The 14001-nt window shown below is 39.9% G+C and overlaps 1 protein-coding gene across 1 annotated transcript in view; it reads right to left on the bottom strand.

Moving 5' to 3' along the window:
- Positions 1–14001, bottom strand: part of LOC126170885 (nucleolar complex protein 2 homolog) — a 31246-nt gene that overhangs the window by 16286 nt on the left and 959 nt on the right. The window lies entirely within an intron of this gene.

Below are 14001 nucleotides of genomic sequence, written 5' to 3'. Positions count from 1 at the left end.
ATTTGCTATTTAATTAGAGATAGAATTATTTCTTTGTTTGTTCTTATTTGACATCATAATTTTGTGAAACGATTTGTGTTGAAGAAGATGAGTTTAGGAGAGGTTTTCTTTAAAGAACGTGTAATCGGTTTTTCATAATTTACACTTTGAATAAAACACGAGAAGAAACTTTATCTGTTGGGCGTAAGATTAGGTATCATAGTTTTATTTCTTACACGTTAAACATGGTACAACCTAAAAACACACCACCAAACTTCTATGGCTATTAACAGATCCGAATTTACTCTTAGTACCCTGTTATGGCCTTGCCTGTGACAATAAGTAGTGACACATGTGTTTTATTTGGCCACTTTTAAAAATATATACAAAACATCTACAGGGTGGAGAAGAGGATACTCACATTTTTTGCTACTGAATAACATGTAATATCCACATTAATACCACCCTACAGCCATCAGAGTTGGCAATGGAATTGTAAGTTCTTGTCAGATGCTGATAATGGTCATGTGGGATTCAACAGACCCAATGGTCCATGCCCACTGTGCCACATCTCCAATGGCTCCAGATTACAAGTACCCTCTGCCACCACAATATGGGATGGTTGGCGGCAGGCAGACAGTCTATTCACAATGAGGTGCAAACCAATCTCACTTTGAGCCTCTTCGTTACGTGATACTATGCAGAAGACATTTAGTTGCAGCTCCAACACCATTGTTCATGCTTTAGCACAGATAGCCTCATCCTTCTTGATACTGTAATAGCTGGACTTATCTGCTGCTGCATTCTTTGTAATGAGTCTTCATACTCCTCATTTGCTAATCATTTCTGCTTCTGTCCAGCTTTCCTGCAATGATAGTTGCTGCACCACTCTGCAGCCACCTCTTCTTACCATTGTATATGAAGTCCTACACAACATAACTGAAACCTGGTTTTATTTTTTACAAAATCTTGAATTATTTAATAGTACTTTTACTGCATTTTCGAAATCTACATACCTGAATCAGGTTCAGAAAATAATGTTGATATGAAGTCGTCCTTGCTGGACACAAATTTGGATCCTTTCCTGAAAGTTGTGCACAGCTCTCTCCAACAATTCATTCAGCACAGCTTTAATTTTATGATGAATGGAAATATTGACGTCATCTATTGTGTGGGGCTTGTTCACATACTCTCTTGATTTCAAGTAGCCTCACAAAAAGAACCTGTTGGAACCACATTTCTCTCATGTTAAATCAATGCCTTTCAGGTTCTGGAGGAAGAACGTTGTTTAACATTTCAATATAGGGCACTGATTTCACAGTAACTGTGGTTCCCCCTCTTCAAAAAAGTAAGGTCCACAGTCTCTATCTTGGTGATACCGCACCACACTGTCACATTTGAGTTGCGCAGAGGTTTCTGGTATAGCTCATGTGGGTTCTCTGACACCAAGTACAGACAGTTCTGTACATTAACATAACCATCTAGATGAAATTGGTCTTCATCAATTGCTCATTTCCCGGAGTTCAAACTGAAAACAGGGAAGACCAGGTGGTTTCTTTTTCATCATAGAACCAGTACTTCTAAATGCTGCAACCCATTAGAATATAGTATTTTGGTCTGAAACTGCATCATGACATTAAACTTCCAATGGAAAAGCCATTGAACCTGACAACAGAATCTTTGTTTCTAAAGAAATGTTAAAATGAGAACACAAGATGCTCTATGCTCCAAAGCAACTGAAAACACATTGTCTGAGCTGTCTGTCAATGGTTGCTCATGATCAATATCTCTACTCATTACCAAGTACTACTTGTTTAAAAATGTGTGCTTCCTCTGTTCCACCCTGGTCTAGATTCCAACTACAGATTATTTTATTTAAGTAGGTTATTCAAAATACAGGGTGTTTCAAAATGAATATACAGATTTTAAGGCTTTGTAGCATTTATTATGTTCACCTTACAAATATAAATAATACATCAAATGAAAGAGCAATTCAAACAGTTTTGTTTGTATATCTGTATGCAAAGGGAAGAGACGGGAATGACCAACAGTAACTGAAGAATGTGCTGAATGAGTGAGAGCCTTTCACTCATAGCACCAAGAAATCATTTCGGATGGCTGGTCATGATTTAGCATTTCCAGTGATGTCTCTGTGGAGATCTTTAAGGAGACATTTACAACTACGTCCTTATCATCTGCAGTTGTTACAAGCTGTAAAAAGCCTACAGCATGTGGTTTATGTGTCGACTTTGTAAACGAAACATTGCTGCATGGAAGTGAAGATATTCTGGATCTTGTCGTCTTCAGTGATGACTTGACATTTCACCTAAGTGAACACTTGTAAGAAAAACGGTTTCAGCTGCTCTTTCATTTGATGTATTATTTATAGCTGTAAGCTGAATGTAATAAATGCTACAAAGCCTCAGAACTTGTACATTCAGTTTGAAATTTCTCATATTTTTTATATCAAGATAGCCTAATTAATATTCTTGCCTGAGCTTCTCATATTAATTTATTTATCACCATAACAAAGTAAAATATGCACTACAATTCATGAAAATATAACATGTCTTTAACTCAAGGTTTTTGAAACACCTAAAGTATAAGATTTCAGTATGCCAAGTGAAGTTAAAAATACACTGGAGACTAGTTGTACAATGTTCCAAATACACTAAGAAATAAGTTTTATCTAGCTTCACAGGGATCTCCTGGGCACTGTGACCCACATTGTGTCTGCGGAGGAGTGGAGAGGGGGTTTGAGAGAGAGAGAGAGAGAGAGAGAGAGAGAGAGAGAGAGAGAGAGAGAGAGAGGGGGGGGGGGTGAATGTGGAATGAATTGGTTCAAGTTTGTAAGCAGCTGGAATTGCCCTGACTACTATCAAATGATTGATAGCTGCTGTGAATCATCATGTTGGAAGAGCTCATGAAAGTCAAGTACCTGTGATACTGGCACCAGAAGTCCCTAAAGTACTATCCTTTCCTCTGGGTCCTGTCTCCTCTGAAAGTACAGGATCCGTGATTACTCATCCACTTGACTGCGAGTGGTATGTCAATGGTAAATCTAGGCCCCTTATATAGGAAGGATGAGCACCAAGGAGAACTCAGGGTGTTGTACTGATCCCTCTGACCAAGGAGTCTGAGGTGCTTTTTCTCACTGAAACTGAGCCAGTGGGACTCACTTTACGTGTTTTGAGGAAACCTATTTTATACAGTGTCAAGAGGAGGCAAATACAAAACAGTAGGGGGTCTATTAATCCTCAGCAGTTCAAACAGACAGTGAATGATGGTACCCCTTAAAGAAATGGCAGCAAGGGACTGGAAAGGTCACCAGTGTACTCAAGTGTGTATGCCAGGGAGCCTTATTCAGTATGTTGAAGAGGCTACTCCAGGACCCATTGAGGGAACAAGATGAAACGAACTGCAGGCTGTGGCATACACTGGAACAAATTATGCCTGTCGTCTGGGCTCCGAGGTCATTTTGGGGTCAGTCCAGCAAATGGCAGAATGTTGAGAAGACCAGCCCCATGCATGGAGTTTCAATGAAGCTCACAATTTGCAACAATGTTCCCAGGACTGATCGAGGCCTTTGGTTCTCAGTCGAGTGGAAGGACTGGACCAGAGACTTCAAAGGTTCTGTGATGAGCTAGGCTGTGACCTCCTGGACTTGCACCATAGGGATGAGATCTGTAGGGTCCCCCTAAATGGGTCACATGTGCACTACACATCAGAGATTGCTACTCAGTTAACTGACTGTGTGTGGGTTGGACACAAGGGTTTTTTAGATTAGGAGACTCTCCGTCCAATACATATGATGACAGTTGTAGGGAACCAAGAAGTATCAGTATAAAATCAAAGGAATGCCTCCCACAGGCGAGAGTATTAAAATCCAAATGGTGAAATGCAGAAGTATTCGCAATGAAGTGCCAAAGTTTAAGCACTTATGAGAAACAGTGAAGCTCACATAAGCTAGCCAGTTGAAACCTGAAATTGCTAGCAGTGACATTTTTGGGGAAAGTTTAAGTGTACATCAAAAGGATAGGCAAATGGGAAATTTGCCACAGTAGACAAGAAACTCAAAGCCACTAAGATAGAAACTGAAGCTGCATGTGAGATTTTTGGACAAGAATCATTACAGGAGTGGGCATAAAACAATAATTGGATCCTTCTCTCTCCCACTAGACTCATTTCCTGATGTAACCGAAAACTTAAGATAAAACTTCAGTTCACTTGTATTTAAGTTCCTCATAATCATTAGTGGTGACTTTAATCATCCACCAATTAATTGGGAAAATTACAGATTTGTTGGTATGGGTGTGATAAGATATCCTACGAAACAGTGCTAATGCCTTCTCTGAAAAAAATTACCTAGAACAAATAGCTAGGAAATCTACTGATGATGGACACATATTGGATCTAATGGCAACGAACATACTTGACCACTTTAAGGATGTCCACATCAAAACCAGTATCAGTCACCATGACATGGTTGTGGCAACAATGATTGCAAAGTACAAAGGGTAACTAAACCAAGCAGAAAGTATGTATGTTCAGAAAGCTAGATAAAAAAAAATCAATAGTGTTGTATCACTATGAGGAACTTGAAACTTTCAGCACAGGCCAGGAGTATGTACAGGAACCATGCCTCAAGTTTGCAAAAAAAGTTGACCACAAACTGAGTAGATATGTACCCAATAGAACAGTCCATAATGGGAGGGAACCTCCATGGCATGCAGTCACTGTAAATAAACTTCTAAAGAAATAGATATTACTGCATAATAGATGTAAAACAAAGCATAGAACTATAGATAGAGAGATGTCGAATGAAACACGTTTGGCTGCCAAGAGAGCAAAGTGTGATGCCTTCAACGACTACTGTAGTGGAATATTGTCAAATGATCACAGAATCCAAAGAAATGCTGATCGTATGTAAAGGCCATTAGTGGCATCAAGGTTGTTGTCCAGTCTCTAGCGAATGAGACAGGAACTGAAACTGAGGGTAGCAAAGCAAAATCTGAAATCCTTAACTCCATTTTCAAATGCTCCTTCACAAAGGAAAACTGAAGTAATTTAATCCTTGAACCACTGAAAAGATGAGTGGAATAAGCATTAGTGTCAGTGGGGTTGAAAAATGGCTGTAATCATTAAAACTAAACAAAGCTCCAGGGCCCAATGGAATCCCTAACAGATTCTCTACTGAAAATGAGGCTGTTAGCCCCTCTTCTAACTACAATCTAATGTAGATCCCTCAAACAAAAAACAGTGCCCAGTTTTTGGAGAAAAGCATAGGTTACCCTCATCTACAAGAAGGGTAGTAGAAGTTATCCACAAAGATACCATCCAGGCTCCTTGACATCAATATGTTGTACAATCTTGACACATATCTGGGCTCAAACATTATGTCAAACAGAATGACCTTCTCCTAGCTAACAAGCATGGATTCCAAAAATATCAATCATGTGAAACCCAACTCATATTTTTCTCACATTACATACTGAGACTTTGGATTAAGTCAGTCACGTAGATGCTGTATTTCTTGATTTCTGAAAAGCATCTGACTTAGTACCACACCAATGCTTATTGTCAAAATTATGATCATATGGGATATCAAGTGAAATTTGTGACTGAAACGAGGACATTTTGGTAGGGAGTACACAGTATGTTATCTTCGAGGGAGAGTCATTGTCAAATGTACCAGTAACTTCAGGTGTGCCCCAGGGAAGTGTGTTTGGACCCTTGCCGTTCATGTTGTATATTACCAATGTTGCAGAGAAAATTAATAGAAACATCAGGTTTTTTGCAGATGATCCAGTTAACCACAATGAAGCACTATCTGAATGAAGCTGCATAAATATTCAGTCAGAGCTTGATAAGATTTCAAAGTGGTGCAAAGACTGGCAACTTGCTTTACATGTCCAGAAATATAAAATTGTGCACTTAAAAAGAAGCATGAGACAAGAAACATAGTACCCTGTGACTATAATATCAATGAAGTATCTTCTGACTATAATATCAATGTGTCACTGTTGGAATTGGCTAATTCATCTTCAGCTTATTGGTAGAACATTGGGGAAGTGCAATCAGCGTACAAAGGAGACTGCATACAAATCACTCAAGCCAACCACCCTAGAATATTGCTCAAGTGCATGGAACCTATACCAAATAGGACTGTGTTGTATTGTGGTCTTCAGTCCAGAGATTGGTTTGATGCAGCTCTTCATGCTATTCTATCCTGTGCATGCCTCTTCATCTCCGAATAACTACGGCAACCTACATCCTTCTGAATATGCTTAGTTTATCCATCTCTTGGTTTCCCTCTATGATTTTGACCCTCCATGCTTCCCTCCAATACTAAATTGGTTATCCCTTGATGCCTCACAACATGTCCTACCAACCAATCCCTTTTTGTAGTCAAGTTTTGCCACACATTCCTCTTAATTCTACTCAGTACCTCCTCATTAGTTACATGATCTACCCATTTAATCTTCAGCACTCTTCTACAGCACCACATTTCAAAAGCTACCATTCTCTTTTTGTCAAAACTATTTATCATCCACGTTTCACTTCCATACATGGCTACACTCCATACAAATACTTTCAGAAGAGATGTCCTGCATTTAAATCTATTCTCAGTGTTAACAAATTTCTCTTCTCCAGAAACGCTTTCCTTGCCATAGTCAGTCTACATTTTATATCCTCTCTACTGCAATCATCATCAGTTATTTTGCTCCACAAATAGAAAAACTCGTCTACTATTTTAAGTGTCTCATTTCCTAATCTAATTCCCTCGAAATCACCTGATTATACTCAGTTGTCTTAGTTTTGCTTCCGTTGATGTTCATCTTATGTCCTACTTTCCAGACACTGTCCATTCTGTTCAGCTGCTCTTCCAAACCATTTACTGTCTCTGACAGAATTGCAATGTCCTCAGCAAACCTCAAAGCTTTTATTTCTTCTCCATGGATTTCATTCCTACTCCAAATTTTTTCTTTGTTTCCTTTACTGCTTGCTCAATAAATGGACTGAACAACATCGGGGATAGACACCAACCCTGTATCACCCCCTTCCCAACCACTGCTTCTCTTTCATCCCCCTCAACTTTTATAACTGCCATCGGTTTCTCTACAAATTGTAAATAGCCTTTTGCTCACTGTATTTTACCGCTGCCACCTTCAGAATTTGAGAGAGAGTATTCTAGTCAACATTGTCGAAAGCTTTCTGTATGTCTACAAATGCTAGAAAAGTAGTTTTGCCTTTCCTTAACCTATCTTCTAAGATTAGTCGTAGGGTCAGTATTGCCTTGTATGTTCCTAAATTTCTAAGGAATCCAAACTGATCCTCCCTGAGGTTGGCTTGTACTAGTTTTTCCATTCATCTGTAGAAAATTCATGTTAGTATTTTTCATCCATGACTTATTGAAATGATAGTTTGGTAATTTTCACACCTGCTTTCTTTAGAATTGGAATTATTATATTCTTCTTGAAGCTGGAGGGTATTTTGCCTGTCTCATACATCTTGCTTACCAGATGGAAGAGTTATGTCATGGCTGGCTCTCTCCAGGCTATCAGTAGTTCTAACAGAGTATTGTCTACTTCAGAGGCCTTGTTTCAACTTAGGTCTTTCAGTGCTCTGTTAAATTCTTCACAAGATCATTTCTCCCATTTCATCTTCATCTACAGCCTCTTCCATTTACATAATATTGTCCGCAAGTACATTCCCTTGTATAGACCCTCTATATACTCCTTCCACCTTTCTGCTTTCCATTCTTTGCTTACAACTGGTTTTCCATCTGAGCTCTTGATATTCATACAGGTGCTATTCTTTTCTCCAAAGGTCTCTTTAATTACCCTGTGGGCAGTATCTATCTTACCCCTAGTGATACCTGCTTCTACATCCTTAGATTTGTCCTTTAGCCATTCCTGCTTAGCCATTTCATAGTTCCTGTCAATCTCCTTTTTGAGAGGTTCGTATTCCTTTTTGCCTGTTTCATTTACTGCACTATTGTATTTTCTCCTTTCATCATTTAAATCCAATATCTCTTCTGTTACCCAAGGATTTCTACTAGCTCTCATCTTTTTACCTACTTGATCCTCTGCTGCCTTCACTATTTCATCTCTCAAAGCTACCCATTCTTCTTCTACTGTATTCCTTTCCCCCATTCTTGTTCTTGTCAAATGTTCCCTAACACTCTCTTTGAAACTCTCTACAACCTCTGGTTCTTTCAGTTTATGCATCTCCCATCTCCTTAAATTACTACCTTCTGCAGTTTCTTCAGTTTTAATCTACAGTTCTTAACCAATAAATTGTGGTCAGAGTCCACATCTGCTCCTGGGAATCTCTTACAGTTTGAAATCTGGTTTCTAAAACTCTGTCTTATCATTATATAATCTATACCATGTGATCAAAAATATCCAAACACCTGGCTGAAAATGATTTACACGTTCGTGGCACCCTCCATCGAATGCTGGAATTCAATATGGTGTTGGCCCATGCTTAGCCTTGATGACAGCTTCCACTCTCGCAGGCATATGTGCAATCAGGTGCTGGAAGGTTTCTTGGGGAATGACAGCCCATTCTTCATGTAGTGCTGCACTGAGGGGAGGCACTGATGTCGGTCGGCGAGGCCTGGCACGAAGTTGGCATTCCAAAACATCGCAAATGTGTTCTATAGAATTCAGTTCAGGACTATGTGCAGGCCAGTCCATAATGGGGATGTTATTGTCATATAACCACTCTGCCACAAGCCGTGCATTATAAACAGGTGCTCGATAGTGCTGAAAGAGGCAATCGACATCCCTGAATTGCTCTTCAAGCAATGGGAAGCAAGAAGGTGCTTAAAACATCAATGCAGGCATATGCTGTGATAGTCCCATGCAAAACAAGTGGTACACGCCCTCTCAATGAAAAACACAACCACACCATACCGCCACCACCTCCAAATTTTACTGTTGGCACTACACACGCTGCCAGATGACATTCACTTGGCATCTGCCATACCCACACCCTACCATCGGTTCGCCACATTGTGTAGCGTGATTCGTTGCCCCACACAACGTTTTTCCACTGTACAATCAGCCAACGTTTATGCTCCTTATACCAAGCGAGGCATCGTTTGGCATTTACTGGGGTGTTGTATGGCTTATGAGCAGCCGCTTGACCATGAAATCCACGTTTTCTCACCTCCCGCCCAACTGTCATAGAACTTGCAGTGGATCCTGATGCACTTAGGAATTCATGTGTGATGGTCTAGATAGATCTCTACCTATTACGTGTTACGGCCCTCTTAAACTGTCGGCGGTCTCTTTCAGTCAACAGACGAAGGTGGCCTGTACACTTTTGTGCTGTGCATGTATCTTCACATCTCCACTTCACTGTCACATCAGAAACAGTGGGAGTGGAAGTTTCACATACATAGGTATGACAAAAGTGACACCCAATCATCTGACCACATTCAAAGTCCATGAGTTCTGTAGAGCACCCCATTCTGCTCTCTCAATGTTTAATGACTACACTGAGGTCACTGATATAGAGTACCTGGCAGAAGGTGGCAGCACAATGCACCTAATATGAAAAACATATGTTTTTGGGGGTGTCCAGATACTTTTGGTAACACAGCACATCTGAAACCTTCCAGTTTCTCCAGGCCTCTGCCACATATACAACTTTCTTTCATGATTCTTAAACCAAGTGTTAGCTATGATTAAGTTATGCTCTGTGAAAAATTCTACTAGGCAGCTTCCTCTTTCATTCCTTACACCCAATCCAAATTCACCTAGTACTTTTCCTTCTCTTCCATTTCCTACTATCGAATTCCAGTCCCCCATGACTATTAAATTTTCAGCTTCCTTAATTATCTGAATAATTTCTGTCATCACATCATACATTTCTTCAGTATCTTCATTATCTGCAGAGCTAGTTGGCACAAAGTATGTGTTACTGTGGTAGGTGTGGGCTTCGTGTCTATCTTGGGTGCAATAATGTATTTGCTATGCTGTTCATAGTAGTGTATCCACGTTCCTATTTTTTAAATTCATTATTAGACCTATTCCTGCATTACCCTTATTTGATTTAGTATTTATAACCCTGCATTCAACTGACCAGAAGTCTTGTTTCTCCTGCCACCGAACTTCACTAATTCCCACTATGTCTAACTGTAACCTATCCATTTCCCATTTTAAATTTTCTAACCTACCTGCACAATTAAGGGATCTGACATTCCACACTTCAATCCATAGGATGCCAGTTTTATTTTTCCTGAGTAGTACTCACCCGGGGATCCAAACTGGGGACTATTTTACCTCCAGAATATTTCACCCATGAGCATGCCATCATCATTTACCCATACAGTAAAGCTGCAAGCCCTCAGGAAAAATTACAGCTGTAGTTTCCCCTTGCTTTCAGCTATTCGCAGTACCAGCACAGAAAGGCCGTTTTGGTTGTTGTTACAAGGCCAGATTAGTCAATCACCCAGACTGTTGCCCCTGCAACTACTGAAAAGGCTGCTGTCCCTCTTCAGGAACCACATGTTTATCTGGCCTCTCAACAGACACCCCTCTGTTATGTATTGCTGAGGCAAGCAAGCCTCCCCATGAATGGTAAGGTCCATGATTCGTGTGTGTGTGTGTGGGGGGGGGGGGGGGGGGGGGGGGGGGGACTAACACGGTATATTGAATGTATACAGAGAAGAGCAGCACAAATGGTCACAGGTTTGTTTAACCTTTGGGAGAGTGTCACAGAGATACTGAGAGAACTGAACTGGAAGACTCTTTGAAACAGACATAAACTATTTCAAGGAAGTCTATTAATAAAGTTTCAAGAACGGGCTTTAAATGGTGACTCTAAGAATATACTACAATTCCCTACATATCACTCACATAGGGACCGTGAAAAAAAGATTAAAATAACTACTGCACACACACAAGCATTCAATCAATCATTCTTCTTTTGCTCCATACATGAAAGTAACAGGAAGGAACTCTAATAAATGATACAATGGAACATACTGCCTGCCATGCACCTCACGGTCGTTTGCAGAGTATGGATGTAGATGTAGAGCTGATGGACTTAGTTTTGTACTGTCCTAACAGTTTCGAGTTACTAAGGAAAATATAGCTACATAGGGCCTATCTATGCGAAAACTTATTGGAAAGGCAGATTTGTGAGATTCTAAGGCTATAGCGCAAAGAATCAACCTGGAAAGTGATATCATGCCACTGTTAAGAGAGATCAAATTTTGTCCCAAAAATAAGCTGTATGTTAATGAGAGAAAAATAAGAAACTGGTTCTATGGAGTATCTAAAACTCTGAATGACAAAAATATGTTAAATAACACTAATGGTTTTTAATATGGATAACACCTCCTCTTCTGACTCCTAAAGGGAAATTAATTGTAGACTGTTTCTAGGGTAATCACTACAATGCATTTTGTTAAATATATATAATAGTTTGAGGTGTAACATGAGTGGAATGTTGTCAAACCTTTTAGTGGACATTGGCATAGTATGTGGGTGCAGGATATGATAGATGAAAGGTATCAGCTAATATTGTTGCAGGCCAGTTTGTGGAGTCCAACATATGGATAACTCCATCTCAAACAACCAGTGGAGGCACTGGGCTTTCCATTTGCCACTGTCATCAAGGGTGTACCATGTGTATGTCTATCTTAGTTCAGAATAACTACTACTGCGGGATGAAGGAAGATAAGAGTTTAACATCCTGTTGATGACACAGTCATTAGAGATGGAAAATAAACTCAGATTAAAGAAGAATGGAGAAGGAACATGGTCATGGCCTTTTCAAACAAGTCACCCTAGTTATGTGCCTTACGTGGTTTAGGGAAGCCCTGAAAAATCTAAATCTGGGTAGCTGGTTGGGAATTTGAGTTGCCATCCTTTTGGATGGAGTCCACTGTGCTGTGGTGCTTGGTACCACCAACAGAATCATCTGCCACAGGCAATGGAGGCCACTATAAGAGATTCTGACAGCAGATAAATGGGCCAATGTGCAGCAAACCATATGCTAATTCAATACCGGTATGAGGCTTTCCACTCTCAACCACCAGCTCATAATGGAGTACAGAAAGTACCACTCTAAACCTGTACATCTACTCACTGCATGTCACAGGATGCAAGATTAGCATGCAAACACAGCACTGCCATTCACTATCGAAAGCATGAGAAAAGGTAACCTGATCTGTTTGATAAAGTGAGATGTCATGAAACACAATGATGTTAAGGTAAGAGCATTTTAAAAATTCATGTGAAGTTACGTGCCCTGTTTCCCAACAGAGCACAGATCATGTAGGTGGCAAAGGTATTCTCATGTGGATGATGTCCACACACAGGATCAAATGAAGCACCTCTTTACCCACTTGCAAATAGGCCCTAATGGAAGCTACTGTCCAATCACATGCAGCTGTTTGTTGATCTAAAGCTACATGCAGGCAACCTATTCCTTATGCAAGAAAATGGACCACTTCATCACTCTTAAATTGTGTCAGTTTTGAGCAACACTCCATGGACACTAGAATATGTGTGTGACTGTCCAAGCCACCTGTATTCAATCCTGTTAAACAAGTCTGGGACACCACTGCATACCTTGAATGCAGCTCAGATCGATCCCCATGAAGGTGAAGTGTGTGGAGACAGAAGGTTACAGGAGACTGAGGCCAGCACACTTACAGGAGCAGAGGTTATGTAGTAAGGATAACTGCCATCTGCATAGTTCAGAGAGGCTAGTGGCGGAGCGAAGAATCCAAATGTCCTGAGGTGTGAAGCAGTCATTGAAATTGAGCATGTTGTGCTCAGCTGCATGTTGTGATACCAGGTGGTCAACTGTGTTCTTGGCAACAGTTTGGTGGTGGCCATTCATCTTTATGGGCAGCTGGCTGGCAGTCACACCAACATAAAAACTGTGGAGTGTTTGCATCCGAGTTGGCATACGACACTGTCTCCTTCACACGTGGCCCAGCCTCTGACAGGCAGTGGGAGTGGCTTAGGGATGGACTAGAAGGGGTGAGCTGGATCATGGGTAGTATGTCCCTCATTTCACAGCAAACCTACAATAAGTGTTAACCAAACACTGCTGGGGAAAACTTTAGACTAATCAAAACCTATGGGTAGGGGCATAGAGCATTTTCAACAACGCCATACTTCAAACTTTTTAATAGCCTATTACAATATAGGTTATTACTTCTTGGCGAATTAATAACGTGGTAATATTCTGATGTAGGTTACCTGCATGAACAATTAGGAAATATTAAGCCATATTTTTACTGATTCTAGTAACTTTTAGGCTAAGGTGATCAATTACCAGCATTTTATGCTCATAGAGAAGTCTTTATTTTACCTCATAAAGCTATATCAGCTCAGACCTTCACAGGAATAAACCCACTGCGGTGAAGGTAATTTACCTTTCTAGCCTTTCTAACACTTGACTGATTAAAAGCTTCTGCAACAATAAGATGCTCTGATCATTATAATTTGAATGTCTGAAGAATTATTATCATTGAATACACCAGTTACCAAATGTTTAAGACAAAGGTCATAACTGCATAAACCAATCATTTAACTTATCTATGACATATGATTGTAGCATCTGTAATTGGTTCTTGTCAAAGAAGTTAATAATAACTTTTTTGGGGAGACTTAACCATGCAGCCTTCTGCTTGGAAATAAATTAACTGGTTTCTTCATGTACAAGTATCTTGAATGTACCCTGAGAGGGAACTCCAAGTTTATCAAACCTTTTTACTGATGGGCACAATTTGATTAGGGCCTATATAGCTTTATTTGAGTTATATTATACTTTTTATCATTAATCGTAATTTATATGGAGTGCTCTTTCATAATTGTCATTCAGACTGCGGCCTTTTTGTTTGATTAGCAGCATTTATTCTTACCATTTTTTTAAAAAAAATTAGAAACTGAAAAGCAAATGGCTGGATTCAGTAAATATTACACAAATTCTGAAATGCCATATTTCACTAACGGCAGATACTCTACTTTGCTGTTTTATTTCCTAACA

Source organism: Schistocerca cancellata, chromosome 1, assembly GCF_023864275.1.
Source record: "Schistocerca cancellata isolate TAMUIC-IGC-003103 chromosome 1, iqSchCanc2.1, whole genome shotgun sequence".
Classification (NCBI taxonomy): Eukaryota; Metazoa; Arthropoda; class Insecta; order Orthoptera; family Acrididae; genus Schistocerca; species Schistocerca cancellata.
The sequence above is the reverse complement of the archived record's forward strand: the minus strand, read 5'-3'. Positions and strand labels throughout refer to the sequence as shown.